Source organism: Pleurodeles waltl, chromosome 6 (genome assembly GCF_031143425.1).
Source record: "Pleurodeles waltl isolate 20211129_DDA chromosome 6, aPleWal1.hap1.20221129, whole genome shotgun sequence".
NCBI classification, from domain to species: Eukaryota; Metazoa; Chordata; class Amphibia; order Caudata; family Salamandridae; genus Pleurodeles; species Pleurodeles waltl.
In genome coordinates this window covers 83,607,563-83,620,997 of record NC_090445.1, presented here as the reverse complement: position 1 = coordinate 83,620,997, position 13,435 = coordinate 83,607,563, and the positions used below count along the sequence as shown (strand labels likewise).

The 13,435-nt window shown below is 49.0% G+C and overlaps 1 non-coding gene across 1 annotated transcript; it reads right to left on the bottom strand.

The window, feature by feature from the left end:
* Positions 1-11,499: 11,499 nt before the first annotated feature.
* TRNAN-AUU (transfer RNA asparagine (anticodon AUU)) lies at positions 11,500-11,572 on the bottom strand. Its single transcript has one exon. It is a non-coding gene; the product is annotated as a tRNA-Asn (tRNA).
* Positions 11,573-13,435: the final 1,863 nt, after the last annotated feature.

Here is a 13,435-nt window from a genome sequence, read left to right as displayed (position 1 = left end):
TACATATAGGTAGTGACCTATATGTAGTGCACGCGTGTAATGGTGTCCCCGCACTCACAAAGTTCAGTGAATTGGCTCTGAACAATGTGGGGGCACCTTGGCTAGTGCCAGGGTGCCCTCACACTAAGTAACTTTGCACCTAACCTTTACCAGGTAAAGGTTAGACATATAGGTGACTTATAAGTTACTTAAGTGCAGTGTAAAATGGCTGTGAAATAACGTGGACGTTATTTCACTCAGGCTGCAGTGGCAGGCCTGTGTAAGAATTGTCTGAGCTCCCTATGGGTGGCAAAAGAAATGCTGCAGCCCATAGGGATCTCCTGGAACCCCAATACCCTGGGTACCTCAGTACCATATACTAGGTAATTATAAGGGTGTTCCAGTAAGCCAATGTAAATTGGAAAAAATGGTCACTAGCCTGTCAGTGACAATTTGGAAAGTAATGAGAGAGCATAACCACTGAGGTTCTGATTAGCAGAGCCTCAGTGAGACAGTTAGTCACTACACAGGTAACACAATCAGGCACACTTATGAGCACTGGGGCCCTGGGTTACCAGGGTCCCAGTGACACATACAACTAAAACAACATATATACAGTGAAAAATGGGGGTAACATGCCAGGCAAGATGGTACTTTCCTACAACCCACGGGAGATTTCTTCGGAGCTTCTGGTGCAGAGAGGAGGCAGACTACCCCCACAGCATGCACAAGCAGGAAAACAGTCGAGAAGGCGGCAGGATCAGCGTTACAGAGTTGCAGTAGTCGTCTTAGCTACTTTGTTGCAGTTTTGCAGGCTTCCAGCGCGGTCAGCAGTCGATTCCTTATCAGAAGGTGAAGAGAGAGATGCAGAGGAACTCTGATGAGCTCTTGCATTCGTTATCTAAAGTTTCCCCAGAGACAGAGACCCTAAATAGCCAGAAAAGAGGGTTTGGCTACTTAGGAGAGAGGATAGGCTACTAACACCTGAAGGAGCCAATCAGAAGGAGTCTCTGACGTCACCTGGTGGCACTGGCCACTCAGAGCAGTCCAGTGTGCTGGCAGCACCTCTGTTTCCAAGATGGCAAAGGTCTGGAGCACACTGGAGGAGCTCTGGACACCTCCCAGGGGAGGTGCAGGTCAGGGGAGTGGTCACTCCCCTTTCCTTTGTCCAGTTTCGCGCCAGAGCAGGGGCTAAGGGGTCCCTGAACCGGTGTAGACTGGCTTATGCAGAATTGGGCACATCTGTGCCCAAGAAAGCATTTCTAGAGGCTGGGGGAGGCTACCCCTCCCCTGCCTTCACACCATTTTCCAAAGGGAGAGGGTGTAACACCCTCTCTCAGAGGAAGTCCTTTGTTCTGCCATCCTGGGACAAGTCTGGCTTGACCCCAGGGGGGCAGAAACCTGTCTGAGGGGTTGGCAGCAGCAGCAGCTGCAGTGAAACCCCAGGAAAGGCAGTTTGGCAGTACCAGGGTCTGTGCTACAGACCACTGGGATCATGGAATTGTGACAACAATGCCAGGATGGCATAGAGGGGGTAATTCCATGATCTTAGACATGTTACATGGCCATATTCGGAGTTACCATTGTGAAGCTACATATAGGTATTGACCTATATGTAGTGCACGATGGTAATGGTGTCCCCGCACTCACAAAGTTCAGGGAATTGGCTCTGAACAATGTGGGGGCACCTTGGCTAGTGCCAGGGTGCCCTCACACTAAGTAACTTTGCACCTAACCTTTACCAGGTAAAGGTTAGATATATAGGTGACTTATAAGTTACTTAAGTGCAGTGTAAAATGGCTGTGAAATAACGTGGACGTTATTTCACTCAGGCTGCAGTGGCAGGCCTGTGTAAGAATTGTCAGAGCTCCCTATGGGTGGCAAAAGAAATGCTGCAGCCCATAGGGATCTCCTGGAACCCCAATACCCTGGGTACATTAGTACCATATACTAGGGAATTATAAGGGTGTTCCAGTAAGCCAATGTAAATTGGTAAAATTGGTCACTAGCCTGTTAGTGACAATTTGAAAGAAATGAGAGAGCATAACCACTGAGGTTCTGGTTAGCAGAGCCTCAGTGAGACAGTTAGGCACCACACAGGGAACACATACATATAGGCCACAAACTTATGAGCACTGGGGTCCTGACTAGCAGGGTCCCAGTGACACATAACAAACATACTGAAAACATAGAGTTTTCACTATGAGCACTGGGCCCTGGTTAGCAGGATCCCAGTGAGACAGTGAAAACACCCTGACATACACTCACAAACAGGCCAAAAGTGGGGGTAACAAGGTTAGAAAGAGGCTACTTTCTCACACAACCCCCCCCCCCCAAACGAAGGACAATAAGGCTAACCTTGGCCAGTTGAGACTTTATTGTCTAAGTGGTGATAAGTAGAGAGTAGCTCTGCAATAGACTGGTTACTCCCTTTATCATCCACTATATGGTTACTTCCCTGTGGGGATGTAAACCACCCTGTTTGAAGTTTTTTAGCTAAGCAACAATGTGAAGATGTATTTTCAGAGTTTCTATCAGTAAGTTTTAGTTTAGAGCAGTGGGAATTGTCCACTGAACCTATTTGTAATGATGGAAATGCCAGACAGGGATGCTGTCTCAGTAAAGCCATAGCTGGGCAAAAACTTTGTCCATATGTCTGGAAGAGAGAACAGGGATGCTGTTTCTCTTGAGTTGGAGCAGGGCAGGGATGCTGTCCTATGAGCTCCACACTAGGGCAGGGATGCTGTCCTAAGTGTTGTGAGGTAGTGCAGGGTTTCTGCACTAAAGTTTCTCTGGGAGGGTTGGAGGGATGCTCCATGTTAACTAAAATGGTGCTCTTTTTCTCAACAATGTTAGTTATCCCACAGAGAGGTACTTCCACCTCAGGGAGTACAGTTTTGCCAACTGATGATTCCCTTGGAACAGGTGCCACCCCAGGAGAGGTTTCTCCCACCACAGGAATGGTATCCTGAATGGTAGGGTGGTTAGGGGATACTGTGATACCCTTTTTACCTGTTGATGGAGAGGGATCCTGAGTTTTCAGGCCTTCTCTACTTTGCTTTTTCATTTCAGTAGAAATGAGAGGGAACAATTCCTCAGGGATGCCCAGCATGGCTGCATGGGCATAAAACTCTACATCAGCCCAACCTGAGGCCTCTAGGTCATTACCTAAGAGACAGTCTACAGGTAAGCTAGGTGATACCACCACCTGCTTAGGGCCAGTAACTTCACCCCAACTAAACTGAATTATAGCTAAGGGAAGAAACTTAGTGGAGTTATGGACATCAATAATCTTATACTGTTGTCCAATGATGTGTTGATCAGGGTGCACTAGGTTTTCAGTCACCAAAGTGATACTGGCACCTGTGTCCCTGTAGGCCAAGGCCTCAACACCATTTATTGAAACTGTCTACCTGTACTTATCCATTGTAAGGGGACAAGCAGCCAGTGTGGCAAGGCCAATGCCACTAGGTGTGACAGAAACTGTCTTGGGACTGACTACCCCAGTTTCTACTATGGACCCATAAGTGAACCCAACTACACCCTTAACTTGACTGTTGCCAGCAGTCCCACCACTAGTACCACTACTGCTAGGGGCACTAGAGCTTGATGTATTAGTGGTGGTAGGCTCAGGGGGTTTACCTGGACAGGACTTATCCCCTGGCCTATGGCCTCTATTTTTACACACAAAGCACCAAGGCTTTTTAAACTGTGTAGGTTGAGAAGAAGAGGAAGAATTTGTTTTATCTCCACCCCCTGAAAAGTGTTTAAGATTTGAAGTGGAATCTTTGGTTTTACCCTTATCCCCATGCTTATCTTGAGATTTTTCACCATCTTTCTTCTTAGTGTTCTCTTTGTCACCCCCTGTATGAACTTTTCTGTTCACCCTTGTTCTGACCCATTTGTCTGCCTTCTTTCCCAATTCTTGGGGAGAGGTCAGATCAGAGTCCACCAAGTACTGGTGCAACAAATCAGACACACAATTATTAAGAATATGCTCTCTCAGGATCAAGTTATACAGGCTTTCAAAGTCAGTCACTTTACTGCCATTTAACCACCCCTCCAAGGCCTTCACTGAATGGTCAATGAAATCAACCTAGTCTTGTGAAGACTCCTTTTTGGTCTCTCTGAACTTTATCCTGTATTGTTCAGTGGTTAAGCCATAACCATCCAGGAGTGCATTCTTAAGAACTTGGAAATTATTGGCATCATTTTCTTTCACTGTAAGGAGCCTATCCCTACCTTTTCCACTAAATGATAGCCATAGGATAGCAGCCCACTGCCTTTGAGGGACATCCTGTACAACACAGGCCCTCTCAAGTGCAGCAAACCACTTGTTAATGTCATCCCCCTCCTTATAAGGGGGAACTATCTTGTGCAGATTCCTGGAATCATGCTCTTTTACAGGATGACTATGGGGAATACTGCTGCTGCCACCATGGGTTTCAAAACCCAACTTCTGTCTTTCCCTCTCTATTTCTAAAGACTGTCTATCCAAATCCAGCTGTTGCTTTTTAAGCTTCAGTCTGGTTTGTTCCACCCTCAACTTATTGAGTTCCCTTTCTAACAATCTGTCTTCAGGGCTGGTGGGAGGGACATTTCTAGATACAGAGGTGTGATGGGAATGAACAGAAGGAGACCTGTCCCTTACAGAGGCCACCCTAACAGCTTGGCTGACAGTGTAATGTGAGAGCACATCATCTGTATGATGTGACTCCACCTCAGTACCAACTATGCTAGACTGTCTAGTAATGGGCAGGCTAAGAAGTTTCTTTCCTGAACCTTTTCCTGGGGGAGTCCCCGGATCAGATTGAGAACCATTAGCTACTTTTTCAACAGATGGGGCACTTATGACCTTATCCTGTTCTCTAAGCATTTTAATTAACAGTTCTAAGGAAGGATTCTTCCCTACACTCAAACCTCTCTCTATGCAGAGACTCCTTGCTCCTTTCCAGCTAAGGTGATCATATGCAAGTTTGGACAGATCAACATTTTGGCCTGTGCCAGACATTTTTAGAGAGAGTTAAAGTGATAGGAAAAGAGAAAAAAGTTTTCAGAACTTTTTAGAAAGACAGAAAAAAAACTTTTTAAACTTTTAAGAACTTTTTGAAAGTTTAGAAGTACTTTTCAGCACTTTAGAAAAGAGTGAAAAGAGGAAATGCAAAACTTTTTAGCAATGTGTACACACACTGAACTTGTTTTGTATATTTTTCTCTTATGAAAAGTACAATGACAAGAGTGGTAAGTAGTCTCAAAGCACTTATCCCACCGCTGCACAACCAATGCAGGAGGCTGGACTGGCTTGTAGTGAGTACCAAGGGGTACTTGCACCTTGCACCAGGCCCAGTTATCCCTTATTAGTGTATAGGGTGTCTAGCAGCTTAGGCTGATAGATAATGGTAGCTTAGCAGAGCAGCTTAGGCTGAACTAGGAGACGTGTGAAGCTACTACAGTACCACAAGTGTCACTTGCACAACATCATAAGAAAACACAATACACAGATATACTAAAAATAAAGGTACTTTATTTTTATGACAATATGCCAAAGTATCTCAGTGAGTACCCTCAGTATGAGGATAGCAATTATACACAAGTTATATGTACACAATACCAAAAATATGCAGTATAGTCTTAGAAAACAGTGCAAACAATGTATAGTTACAATAGGATGCAATGGGGACACATAGGGATAGGGGCAACACAAACCATATACTCCAAAAGTGGAATGTGAACCACGAATGGACCCCAAACCTATGTGACCTTGTAGAGGGTCGCTGGGACTATTAGAAAATAGTGAGAGTTAGAAAATTAGCCTTCCCCAAGACCCTGAAAAGTGAGTGCAAAGTGCACTGAAGTTCCCCAAAAGACAAAGAGTCGTGATAGAGGAATAATGCAGGAAAGACACCAACCAACAATGCAACAACTGTGGATTTCCAATCTAGGGTACCTGTGGAACAAGGGGACCAAGTCCAAAAGTCACAAGCAAGTCGGAGATGGGCAGATGCCCAGGAAATGCCAGCTGCGGGTGCAAAGAAGCTTCTACTGGACAGAAGAAGCTGCGGTTTCTACAGGAACGAAAAGGGCTAGAGACTTCCCCTTTGGAGGAAGGATCCGTCTCGCCGTGGAGAGTCGTGCAGAAGTGTTTTCCCGCCGAAAGAACGCCAACAAGCCTTGCTAGCTGCAAATCGTGCGGTTAACGTTTTTGGACGCTGCTGTGGCCCAGGAGGGACCAGGAAGTCGCAAATTGGACCAGGAGAGAGAGGGGACGTCGAACGAGACAAAGAGCCCTCTCTAAAGCAGGTAGCACCCGGAGAAGTGCCAGAAACAGGCACTACGAGGATGTGTGAAACGGTGCTTGCCAAAGTAGCACAAAGGAGTCCCACGTCGCCGGAGACCAACTTAGAAAGTCGTGCAATGCAGGTTAGAGTGCCGTGGACCCAGGCTTGGCTGTGCACGAAGGATTTCCGCCGGAAGTGCACAGGGGCCGGAGTAGCTGCAAAAGTCGCGGTTCCCAGCAATGCAGCCCAGCGAGGTGAGGCAAGGACTTACCTCCACCAAACTTGGACTGAAGAGTCACTGGACAGTGGGGGTCACTTGGACAGAGTTGCTGGATTCGAGGGACCTCGCTCGTTGTGCTGAGAGGAGACCCAAGGGACCGGTAATGCAGCTTTTTGGTGCCTGCGGTTGCAGGGGGAAGATTCCGTCGACCCACAGGAGATTTCTTCGGAGCTTCTGGTGCAGAGAGGAGGCAGACTACCCCCACAGCATGCACAAGCAGGAAAACAGTCGAGAAGGCGGCAGGATCAGCGTTACAGAGTTGCAGTAGTCGTCTTAGCTACTTTGTTGCAGTTTTGCAGGCTTCCAGCGCGGTCAGCAGTCGATTCCTTATCAGAAGGCGAAGAGAGAGATGCAGAGGAACTCTGATGAGCTCTTGCATTCGTTATCTAAAGTTTCCCCAGAGACAGAGACCCTAAATAGCCAGAAAAGAGGGTTTGGCTACTTAGGAGAGAGGATAGGCTACTAACACCTGAAGGAGCATATCAGAAGGAGTCTCTGACGTCACCTGGTGGCACTGGCCACTCAGAGCAGTCCAGTGTGCTGGCAGCACCTCTGTTTCCAAGATGGCAGAGGTCTGGAGCACACTGGAGGAGCTCTGGACACCTCCCAGGGGAGGTGCAGGTCAGGGGAGTGGTCACTCCCCTTTCCTTTGTCCAGTTTCGCGCCAGAGCAGGGGCTAAGGGGTCCCTGAACCGGTGTAGACTGGCTTATGCAGAATTGGGCACATCTGTGCCCAAGAAAGCATTTCCAGAGGCTGGGGGAGGCTACCCCTCCCCTGCCTTCACACCATTTTCCAAAGGGAGAGGGTGTAACACCCTCTCTCAGAGGAAGTCCTTTGTTCTGCCATCCTGGGACAAGTCTGGCTTGACCCCAGGGGGGCCGAAACCTGTCTGAGGGGTTGGCAGCAGCAGCAGCTACAGTGAAACCCCAGGAAAGGCAGTTTGGCAGTACCAGGGTCTGTGCTACAGACCACTGGGATCATGGAATTGTGCCAACAATGCCAGGATGGCATAGAGGGGGTAATTCCATGATCTTAGACATGTTACATGGCCATATTCGGAGTTACCATTGTGAAGCTACATATAGGTATTGACCTATATGTAGTGCACGCGTGTAATGGTGTCCCCGCACTCACAAAGTTCAGGGAATTGGCTCTGAACAATGTGGGGGCACCTTGGCTAGTGCCAGGGTGCCCTCACACTAAGTAACTTTGCACATAACCTTTACCAGGTAAAGGTTAGATATATAGGTGACTTATAAGTTACTTAAGTGCAGTGTAAAATGGCTGTGAAATAACGTGGACGTTATTTCACTCAGGCTGCAGTGGCAGGCCTGTGTAAGAATTGTCAGAGCTCCCTATGGGTGGCAAAAGAAATGCTGCAGCCCATAGGGATCTCCTGGAACCCCAATACCCTGGGTACATTAGTACCATATACTAGGGAATTATAAGGGTGTTCCAGTAAGCCAATGTCAATTGGTAAAATTGGTCACTAGCCTGTTAGTGACAATTTGAAAGAAATGAGAGAGCATAACCACTGAGGTTCTGGTTAGCAGAGCCTCAGTGAGACAGTTAGGCACCACACAGGGAACACATACATATAGGCCACAAACTTATGAGCACTGGGGTCCTGACTAGCAGGGTCCCAGTGACACATAACAAACATACTGAAAACATAGGGTTTTCACTATGAGCACTGGGCCCTGGTTAGCAGGATCCCAGTGAGACAGTGAAAACACCCTGACATACACTCACAAACAGGCCAAAAGTGGGGGTAACAAGGTTAGAAAGAGGCTACTTTCTCACAGTAGTGTGTGGTTATCCCAGGAGGCCCCTTTGTTTCATTTTCTCTGCTGCTGACTCGACACAGGCACCTTTCTCTTTCTCCATCTCTCGCTCTACCCCAGTCTTATGTCCCCATCAGTCTCTCTGGAGCTCACTCTGGTACATACATGCATCGGTCCTCTCAACCTGTTTCTGGGCACATACTTAAATGTCCAGTAGAGAACAGTGTGAACTCTCCCTGTTTCGTGAGCTGGCAACCAGCCTCCAGAGCAGAGTTCCACAGGCTGCCGGAATGGCCGAGCGGTGTAAGGGGCCACATTCAAGATTAGTATCTTCCCCAGTCCGTGATCAAATCTCGCTGCCGACATAAAGTAGTTTTCATACATACTTTAATCATAACACCAGTGTGGATGAGACCTTAAACTCCTCTTTTTGAAAGGATGGGGGGGGACAGGACGGACCGGAGCGGACTCTGAGCTCGCTGTAAGCACTGGCGGCTCAGGCTAGGAAAGGGCGCAGGAAAGCCTCGGCCTAGAACAGCTCCCAGCGGCGCCTCCCAGGGCGGGAAGTGCTGCGTTGTGTGTAGTCCTGTGGGAATCTTGAGGCAAACTGCAGGATGTGTGTGTGTGTGTGTAGTTTTAAGCCTCAGCAAAATATCTGAAAAAGGTGAGAGTTAATGTTAAACCCGAAAATGGAGAAGCCTTTAAAAAGCATCACGCCCAACATAGGGCTAGAACCCACGACCCTGAGATTAAGACTTTCATGCTCTACCGACTGAGCTAGCCCAGCTGCTGTGCTTATTTCATTTCACACACCCTCTGTGTGTTCTTTGTGAGGAAGTAGTGTGTGGTTATCCCAGGAGGCCCCTTTGTTTCATTTTCTCTGCTGCTGACTCGACACAGGCACCTTTCTCTTTCTCCATCTCTCGCTCCACCCCAGTCTTATGTCCCCATCAGTCTCTCTGGAGCTCACTCTGGTACATACATGCATCTGTCCTCTCAACCTGTCTCTGGGCACATACTTAAATGTCCAGTAGAGAACAGTGTGAACTCTCCCTGTTTCGCGAGGTGGCAGTCTGCCTCCAGAGTTGTGTTTGGGAGGCTGCCGGAATGGCCGAGCGGTGTAAGGCGCCACATTCAAGAGCAGTATCTTCCCCAGTCCCGTGATCAAATCCTGCTGCCGACATAAAGTAGTTTTCATACCTACTTTAATCATAACACCAGCAGGGATGAGACTTTAAACTCCTCTTTTTGAAAGGATGGGGGGGGACAGGACGGGCCGGAGCGGACTCCGAGCTTGATGTAAGCACGGGCGGCTCAGGCTAGGAAAGGGCGCAGGAAAGGCTCGGCCTAGGACCGCTCCCAGCGGCACCTCCCAGGGCGGGAAGTGCTGCGTTGTGTGGAGTCCTGTGGGAATCGTGAGGCAAACTGTAGGATGTGTGTGTGTGTATGTGTGTAGTTTTAAGCCTCAGCAAAATATCTGAAAAAGGTGAGAGTTAATGTTAAACCCGAAAATGGAGAAGCCTTTAAAAAGCATCACGCCCAAAATAGTGCTCGAACCCACGACCCTGAGATTAAGAGTCTCATGCTCTACCGACTGAGCTAGCCGGGCTGCTGTGCCTACGTCATTTCACACACCCTCTGTGTGTTCAACTGTGAGGAAGTAGTGTGTGGTTATCCCAGGAGGCCCCTTTGTTTCATTTTCTCTGCTGCTGACTCGACACAGGCACCTTTCTCTTCTCCATCTCTCGCTCTACCCCAGTCTTATGTCCCCATCAGTCTCTCTGGAGCTCACTCTGGTACATACATGCATCTGTCGTCTCAACCTGTCTCTGGGCACATACTTAAATGTCCAGTAGAGAACAGTGTGAACTCTCCCTGTTTCGCGAGGTGGCAGTCAGCCTCCAGAGCGCTGTTCCACAGGCTGCCGGAATGGCCGAGCGGTGTAAGGTGCCACAAACAAGAGCAATATCTTCCCCAGTCCCGTGATCAATTCCCGCTGCCGACATAAAGTCGTTTTCATACCTACTTTAATCATAACACCGGTGGGGTTGAGACCTTAAACTCCTCTTTTTGAAAGGATGGGGGGGGAGACAGGACGGACCGGAGCGGACTCCGAGCTCGCTGTAAGCACGGGCGGCTCAGGCTAGAAAAGGGCGCAGGAAAGGCTCGGCGTAGGACCGCTCCAAGCGGCGCCTCCCAGGGTGGGAAGTGCTGCGTTGTGTGGAGTCCTGTGGGAATCGTGAGGCAAACTGCAGGATGTGTGTGTGTGTGTGTGTAGTTTTAACCCTCAGCGAAATATATCTGAAAAAGGTGAGAGTTAATGTTAAACCCGAAAATGGAGAAGCCTTTAAAAAGCATCACGCCCAACGTGGGGCTTGAACCCACGACCCTGAGATTAAGATTCTCATGCTCTACCGACTGAGCTAGCCGGGATGCTGTGCCTATGTGGTTTCACACATCCTCTGTGTGTTCTTTGTGAGGAAGTAGTGTGTGGTTATCCCAGGAGGCCCCTTGGTTTCATTTTCTCTGCTGCTGACTCGATACAGGCACCTTTCTCTTTCTCCATCTCTCGCTCTACTGCAGTCTTATGTCCCCATCAGTCTCTCTGGAGCTCACTCTGGTACATACATGCATCTGTCGTCTCAACCTGTCTCTGGGCACATACTTAAATGTCCAGTAGAGAACAGTGTGAACTCTCCCTGTTTTGCGAGGTGGCAGTCAGCCTCCAGAGCCGTATTCCGGAGGCTGCCCGAATGGCCGAGCAGTGTAAGGTGCCACATTCTAGAGCAGTATCGTCCCCAGTCCCGTGATCAAATCCCGCTGCCGACATAAGGTAGTTTTCATACCTACTTTAATCATAACACCAGCAGGGATGAGACCTTAAACTCCTCTTTTTGAAAGGATGGGGGGGACAGGCCGGACCGGAGCAGACTCCGAGCTCGCTGTAAGCACAGGCAGCTCAGGTTAGGAAAGGGCGCAGGAAAGGCTGGGCCTAGGATCGCTCCCAGCGGCGCCTCCCAGGGCGGGAAGTGCTGCGTTGTGTGGAGTACTGTGGGAATCGTGAGGCAAACGGCAGGATGTGTGTGTGTGTGTGTCATTTTAAGCCTCAGCGAAATATCTGAAAAAGGTGAGAGTTAATGTTAAACCCGAAAATGGAGAAGCCTTTAAAAAGCATCACGCCCAACGTGGGGCTCGAACCCACAACCCTGAGATTAATAGGCTCATGCTCTATCGACTGAGCTAGCCAGGCTACTGGGCCTATGTCATTTCACACACCCTCTGTGTGTTCTTTGTGAGGAAGTAGTGTGTGGTTATCCCAGGAGGCCCCTTTGTTTCATTTTCTCTGCTGCTGACTCGACACAGGCACCTTTCTCTTTCTCCATCTCTCGCTCTACCCCAGTCTTATGTCCCCATCAGTCTCTCTGGAGCTCACTCTGGTACATACATGCATCTGTCCTCTCAACCTGTCTCTGGGCACATACTTGAATGTCCAGTAGAGAACAGTGTGAACTCTCCCTGTTTCGCGAGGTGGCAGTCAGCCTCCAGAGCCGTGTTCGGGAGGCTGCCGGAATTTCCGAGCGGTGTAAGGCGCCACATTCAAGAACAGTATCTTCCCCAGTTCCGTGATCAATTCCCGCTGCCCACATAAAGTAGTTTTCATACCTACTTTAATCATAACACCGGCGGGGTTAAGACCTTAAACTCCTCTTTTTGAAAGGATGGGGGGGAGACAGGACGGACCGGAGCGGACTCCGAGCTCGCTGTAAGCACGGGCGGCTCAGGGTAGAAAAGGGCGCAGGAAAGGCTCGGCCTAGGACCGCTCCAAGCGGCGCCTTCCAGGGTGGGAAGTGCTGCGTTGTGGGGAGTCCTGTGGGAATAGTGAGGCAAACTGCAGGATGTGTGTGTGTAGTTTTAAGCCTCAGCGAAATATATCTGAAAAAGTTGAGAGTTAATGTTAAACCCGAAAATGGAGAAGCCTTTAAAAAGCATCACACCCAACGTGAGGTTTGAACCCACGACCCTGAGATTAAGAGTCTCATGCTCTACCGACTGAGCTAGCCGGGCTGCTGTGCCTATGTCATTTCACACATCCTCTGTGTGTTCTTTGTGAGGAAGTAGTGTGTGGTTATCCCAGGAGGCCCTTTGGTTTCATTTTCTCTGCTGCTGACTCGATACAGGCACCTTTCTCTTTCTCCATCTCTCGCTCTACTCCAGTCTTATGTCCCCATCAGTCTCTCCGGAGCTCACTCTGGTACATACATGCATCTGTCGTCTCAACCTGTCTCTGGGCACATACTTAAATGTCCAGTAGAGAACAGTGTGAACTCTCCCTGTTTCGCGAGGTGGCAGTCAGCCTCCAGAGCCGTGTTCCGGAGGCTGCCCGAATGGCCGAGCGGTGTGAGGTGCCAGATTCTAGAGCAATATTGTCCCCAGTCCCGTGATCAAATCCCGCTGCTGACATAAGGTAGTTTTCATACCTACTTTAATCATAACACCAGCAGGGATGAGACGTTAAACTCCTCTATTTGAAAGGATGGGAAGGACAGGACGGACCGGAGCGGACTCCGAGCTCGCTTTAAACACGGGCGGCTCAGGCTAGAAAAGGGCGCAGGAAAGGCTCGGCCTAGGACCGCTCCAAGCGGCGCCTCCCAGGGTGGGAAGTGCTGCGTTGTGTGGAGTCCTGTGGGAATCGTGAGGCAAACTGCAGGATGTGTGTGTGTGTAGTTTTAAGCCTCAGCTAAATATATCTGAAAAAGGTGAGAGTTAATGTTAAACCCGAAAATGGAGAAGCCTTTAAAAAGCATCACGCCCAACGTGGGGCTCGAACCCACGACCCTGAGATTAAGAGTGTCATGCACTACCGACTGAGCTAGCCGGGCTCCTGTGCCTATGTCATTTCACACACCCTCTGTGTGTTCTTTGTGAGGAATTAGTGTGTGGTTATCCCAGGAGGCCCCTTTGATTCATTTTCTCTGCTGCTGACTCGACACAGGCATCTTTCTCTTTCTCCATCTCTCGCTCTACCCCAGTCTTATGTCCCCATCAGTCTCTCTGTAGCTCACTCTGGTACATACATGCATCTGTCCTCTCAACCTGTCTCTGGGCACATACT